Source organism: Cebus imitator, unplaced genomic scaffold (assembly GCF_001604975.1).
Source record: "Cebus imitator isolate Cc_AM_T3 unplaced genomic scaffold, Cebus_imitator-1.0 Scaffold224, whole genome shotgun sequence".
NCBI lineage: Eukaryota > Metazoa > Chordata > Mammalia > Primates > Cebidae > Cebus > Cebus imitator.
In genome coordinates, this window is record NW_016107539.1 from 969,812 (window position 1) to 975,811 (window position 6,000).

General features: G+C 48.0%; 1 protein-coding gene across 4 annotated transcripts in view; it reads right to left on the minus strand.

Annotated features, from left to right (window-relative positions):
• Nucleotides 1-6,000, minus strand: part of NFATC2 (nuclear factor of activated T cells 2) — a 177,868-nt gene that overhangs the window by 170,451 nt on the left and 1,417 nt on the right. The gene's annotated exons all lie outside the window — the stretch shown is intronic.

The window sequence follows — 6,000 nt, forward strand, 5'->3', positions numbered from 1 at the left end:
GAATCCCGCTTGAACCCAGGAGACAGGGGTTGCAGTGAGCGGAGATCGTGCCATGGCACTCTAGCCTGGGTGACAGGGCAAGACTCTGTCTCAAAAAAGAAATAAAAAAGAAAGAAAAGGTTCGTGAGACTACACACTGCTGCCGAACATTCCCCCAGGGCTCCCGATCGCCCTGAGAATGAACTTGAGACTCCTTACAAGATCCTATGTGACCCTGTCCTGTGACCTTGCCTCCATCATGCTCCCCCCGCCCTTTCTGGTCCCGCCCCATTGGGCTCCTTGCATCCCAAGCACATGCCTCTTCCCAGGCCTCTGCAATTACGGCTCATTCTGCCTGGAATGCTCTTCTTCCAGACGTCTTACACACAGGTTCCTCACCATTCAGGGTCAACCAGAAAAAGACATCGCCTTAGAGAGGAAGGGCCATGCAGCCTGAATGAGAAATCCTACTCTTGTGGATTGAAGCGTCCCTCCCCACTCCACCAAAAAATATATTCAAGTCCCAATTCTAGATCCTGAGAATAGGACCTTCTGGCAATAGTGTCTTTGAGATGTGATCAAGTTCAGATGAGATCCTACCAGACCTAACAGGGCCCAGGCCAATGACGGCCGCCCCCTGACCAGAGGCATCAACACACAGGCACTCGGGAAGACGGTCACGTGAAGACAGAGGCAGAGATGGGAGTGACGCAGCCACAGGCACGGAGGGCCAAGGGTCTCCAGGAGCCACTGGAAGCTGGGAGAGGCAAGGAAGGGTTTCCTCCTAGAGCCTTCAAAGACAGCATGGCCCTGTGACACCTCGATTCAAACTTCTGGCCTCCAGAACTATGAGAGGATAAATGTGTGTTGTTTTAAGCCATTCAATTTGTGGTCATTTGTTACAGCAGCGACTGGAAACTAACACACCCACCCACCCACCAGACACACACACACACCCCAAGTCATTCTCAACTCCACTGTCCTTTTAACAACGACAGTGGCCTTGTGAGTTCCTTCGGTCCCTGGTCCCTCACAGCGTCTGAAGTCACCCTGGCTCTTTCCTGGCACCCTCATGAGGGCACGCCCTGCATCTGCCTCGTTCACCACTGAATCCCCAGCATCTTGGAAAGTACCCGGCCCACGGTAGATCCCTAAAAATTCTGATGTAAACACAATAAATGGTCAAGGGGGCATCTAAGGGGAGATGGAAATTGGGCTGGGCCTTCGAGAAAGATGTGAAGGAAAGGAGAGGAAACCCAGACAGGAGGCCTCGTACGGGCGCAGGCAAAGAGAGGGACCAGGAGTGCGTAGCAAGGCTGCGTGGAAAGCAGCGGTTTTGCTGGAGGTGGGAGCCCTGGAGTGTCCGGGAAAAGAAACACCCAGCTGGCTTCAGCCACCCAGAGAAGCTCTGAGGAAAGGACCCCTGGATAGGTTCATTGTGATAGAGAGAGGCAGAGCGGGGAGGGGACGGGGCTGCCAGGAGTCACTGAATGGTGCCAAAAGTCAACCGGGAAGGGAGGAGATTCCCCTCACTCCAGACTTTGCGGCAGGCTGGTTCCCTTAGGGGGCTGGGGCCTTCCTTTCCAGCTCATCTTACCTGAGTGGTCCTGCTGCTTTTGGCATCAGCCGGGCCCAGGGCTGCCCCATAAAATGCCTTGACCACTCCCTGTCTTCTCTAAAAGGAGGATCATATTCTATACCAATCTCTCAGGGATTTTTGGGTGTGTGTGAGACTCCAATGAGATAATATCTGTAAAGTGGCAGGCCTTAGGGTATACGTCCAATAGGAAAAAGATGATCACCCTCTTTTTATGATTATTTAGCATTACAGTCAGGGAGCAACATGGGGGTTTCAATCCCAGCTCACCACTTGCTAGGGTGTGACCCTGGTGAGTGACTCTATCTTCCTGTGCAAAATGGGGACCATTAACTGCAGGACTGGAGGGAGGATGCTTAGGGTGGCACACACTTGGCACTCAATGAGTGGTGGCTGCTGTCATTGTCATTTTCATTTGTGGTTTGTTGCTGTTATTGGAGGCTTATTTATTCCAGACAACAACAGGAACGTGAGTGCCTGCTGGATGGCCCAGGAGAAATCCCACTGAAGTCACCAGCTCCGGTTGGGAAAATGCGGAAGTCAAAAGGTCACTGTCACTTTTAAAAGGAAGCAGAAGAGAGTGAGACACAGTGAAAGTGCAGTGCCTCAGTTTGTCCGAATTCTGGGGTCTTAACAAGCCACAGAACTTCTACCATGCTGCAGACATTCATAACTCATCCATTCATCCATCCCTTTAACCAAGAGAATCACTGAGCATCTACTAAGTGCCAGGCACTCTCCTAGCACTGAGGATACAGTGCTGACCAAGAGAGGTGTGGTTTCTGGTTCCTGGAGTTCAAATCTATTGGAAGACATGGACAAATTAGTCAGACCATCAGTGTGATTAGTACCAGGATGCAGGCAGCACAGGGCAGAGGCCAGCAGAGCCAGGAGGGGGCCTCCCATCCAGGCTGGGTGGTCAGAGATTCTCAAATTCCTCTTCTAGCAAAGGAACAAAAACAGGAACCTGGCCAAGCACGGTGGCTCATGCCTGGAAATTCAGCACTTTGGGAGGCCAAGGTGGGAGTATTATTTGACCCCAAGAATTTAAGACCAGCCTAGGCAACATAGCAAGACCTCATCTCTACAAACAATTTAAAAAATTAGCCAGGTATGGTGGTGAACACCTCTAGTCCCAGCTACCCCGGAGGCTGAGGTGGGAGGATTGCTTGAGCCCAGGAGGTCAAGGCTGCAGTGAACCGTGATCATACCTGCACTCCATCCTGGGAGACAGAGTGAGACCCTGTCTTAAAAATAAAAAAATAGGGGTGGGGAGGGAGGGGAGGGTGGGGAGGGAGGGGAGGGTGGGGAGGGATAACAAGGGAAGAAATGCCAGATATAGTATGCACCTAAGGTAAAACAAATAAATTTTTAAAAATAAATAAATAAAAATTAAAAAAATAGAAACTTGACTGGCTTCTTCCCATCAGGAAGACTAAATAATCAGTCATTTACATATTAAGTGTGACCTATGCAATGAGAAAACACAAAAGAAAGTATTTAATCATTGGATTTAGGCATTGATCTTTTTTGGGGGGAGGATAACTGTTGACATAATAAATTATACAATAGTAATGACAGCAATTATTTTTTGAATGGATAGTTTGAGGATTATATTGTTTATTAAAAGATTGAGAACTTCCATAGATTATTTGCTGTTTCCCTGCTTCCCACCACCCTCCAAAGACTTCCACTGCCTGGGACCCTCCCCACAATTCAGCAAATAAATAGTTAAAGCCTGGCTCAGCAGAGAAGCGTCTAGGGACCCTGCTCCTATAGTTCTGATTGGTTTATACCTGGTTGCTACATTTATTAAACATTATTCTGGGTAACATAAATATCACTCTTTCCTAACATGGGGAAACTGAGGCACAAGTGAAGTAACTCACACAAGTGGCCGAGTCAAGATTTGAACCTCTGATTCAGAGCTCAAGCTGTTAACCTCTTGGAAGTAGCAATGTCACCTGGACCCCAGTGGAGACTCACAGAAATAGGAGACCCGGTACCTGTCCTCAGGGGGCTTATAATCAAGGCAGGGAAAGTTCTTAATAAAGCTGGTCATTGGAGTGTCTGGTGAACGTGTGATTCTCTCTGGAGTCTGAGAAGAGAGACTGGAGGGACTTCCTGGACAAAGGGCCATCTGAGTAGCAAGGGAAGGACTAGCCAGGAGGAGGGCTCCCTGAGAGGGGTTCTCAGTATAGAAAGCAGCATCAGCTTTGGAGCTGCCACACTGGCTGGCTGGGGACTCTATTCTTCTACTAAGAGTAGAAGTCTTGTGCTTTCATTTCCCTGAGGGAAGTCAAAGCAAGAAGTCCTTGCTAACTCACAAATCAGCTGCTGCCTCAGTTTCCCCATCTCTAGCAATGAGACTTATATCCTCCACATCCTCCCATATGTCTCCTTCCCTGCCAGCATATGTCAGGGAACAACATGGTATTGGGGAAGGATCCCAGAACCAGGATCTGGTCCCACCTCAGTCACCTCATCTGTCAAATGGCATAAAAAATTATGATGATGTTAGTGAGTTTCAGAAACAGTAGAGCATATGGTCAAGAGCCTGGGTTCAAAGAAAAGCTCTACCACTTTCTTCCCAGCTAACACTTGGCCCATTGCCACACATCTCTGTGCCCCACTCCTCCTCCAGGAAGGACACCATGATTGCAGTACTTATCATCTACAGTGCTATTTCAATTAAGAGACTTAATACTTCCAGAGCACCTAACCCCTTGTCCTACTCCAGTCAATGCTCAGTTTATGTTTGCTGTCACCATCCAGGACAGCAACTGAGCACTCACTGTGTGCCAGGCACCAGGCACTTGGCTTCTTATCTGCTGTGTGACCTTGGGCAAAGCTGGGTCTCACTATCCTCAACTGTCAGACAATAATGCCGTTTGGTGCGTGCTGACTGCATGTTAGGTGCAGAGCTAAGCATTTCGCATGCATCATTTCATACGATGCTCTCGACAATTCTATGAAGTTGATACTATCATTATTCCTTTTTTGCAAATGAGAAAATTGAGGCTTCACAAGCCATGATCGTAACCCTATATGTGTCATTGCAAAGTTCCAGTCAGTTTAAAAGTACCTCGAAAAGTATAAAGTACTGCATCTCTTCAGAGAACGTCTACTGTCAAATCCAGTTTCTCCCCAGCATCAGTTACTGGTTCACTTCTTTCCTATAATAATTTTTGTAGCTACTATTTATGGAGCAAGTCACCATTTTTGGCACCTTATCTGCTTTATTTACCTCTTTGAATCTCATACCAACCCTGTAAGAGAGGCATAATTATCGGCTCCATTTTATAGATTAATGTGGCACAGAGAAGTTAAGTCACTTGCCCAAGATCACACAGTTGTGATGTGGCCAAGCAGAAATTCTAATGCAGGCAGAAGGCAGGGAGGCTGGATTTGGGAGTGAACAAAGCTCACCCTGGGTTTGTTTATTCCTGAAATACTTTCCATCATCTTACTTCAGATAAAGCTGAACACACCTCTTTCAGATCTTCAGTTTTTCGCAGGGCCAGTGCTGCTTTCTGTGCAGAAAGTTCGGTATTTTTTAACATGCAAATATTTCTCTTCTCTAATGACCCCACCCATCTGCAGGCACACTGGAGTCTGTGTCTGAGTCTAAGGGGGCATCAGGCTTCTCCTCAAGAGACCGCTGTGCAGGGCAGAGTGGAAGCATTTGGATCAGCCTGTGTCAAGCCAGCTGTCTCTGACGCCTGGAATTGCATTCTATATGCCCAGTGAGTTGCTTTGGCAGACCAAGCATGAGTCGCCTGGAACAATCTGGTGCCCTTGTCTCCCACATGTACACACACACGCGCACGCGCACGTGCACACACGCACACACACACACACACACACACTGGCGTGCCCATACCCACAATCCCTGCACACATGGGCATGGGCTGGGAAGGGTAGCTATTGAACATGCACTCACAAAATACACACACTTTGAAACCTCAGCAGAGCTAGTTCACACACCTGGGGCGCAGAGTTAGCAGCCTCAATAAAATTAAAGGCTTGTGTCAGATCAAACAGGAAAACAGAAGCCCCGTTTCTCATCCAAGTTCTTTCTCGCTCTCTTTCCAAATAGAGCTGAATTTGGCATTAGGCTGACCTCCACCCCCACCGTCAGAATATCAAACACCCGGTTTCAGTATTTATGACAGTAAAAACCCTTTCTCACCCTTAATATGTCTGTCATCTGTCTGAGTGCATCGCTTTTACAGATGATGTGATATTGGTGATTTTTTTTTTTGGCCATTATGTCATAGGCTTGACAGGGGACAGGATAAACTGGTCCCCGTTAAAACGTTCAAAGTGCCGGCCGGGTCTTGCTTTCAAAAACGCAGCTCAGCTAAAAATATGTGTCATTGAGGTCTGCTGTGGCAAAGCACACGGTTTACCTAACCCAAGGC